Raw genomic sequence first — 390 nt, forward strand, 5'->3', positions numbered from 1 at the left:
AAAATAACATAATAACCAACGTTTAGACACTTTTAAACTTGACAAGGAAACAAATGACACCATATGCAACTAAGCCTTCTTCAATCTTCAGTCATCAGTCGATTCCCACCATATTTATCTGCTACTGAATTTCTAGATAATGGGTCATTTCTTGAACATTTTTGTGATGAAATCGAATTATATTTGATTTGAATTGGAATGAATCGAAACAATTTTTTGTGGTTCGGATCAACTTTCACAGCTCTACCCCTCTTTATATCTATGGTCCAAATCCCCAATAACCATGCATATATCCATAGTTTCAACTATTTGGTAGGATAATGCTTACATATGTAAATAAATTTTGAAAATTAATAATTTGAATAACAAGATGGAAACACCCATTTTTTG

This window comes from Theobroma umbraticum, unplaced genomic scaffold (assembly GCF_002168275.2).
Source record: "Theobroma umbraticum cultivar Fairchild unplaced genomic scaffold, ASM216827v3 scaffold_182.0, whole genome shotgun sequence".
Classification (NCBI taxonomy): domain Eukaryota; kingdom Viridiplantae; phylum Streptophyta; class Magnoliopsida; order Malvales; family Malvaceae; genus Theobroma; species Theobroma umbraticum.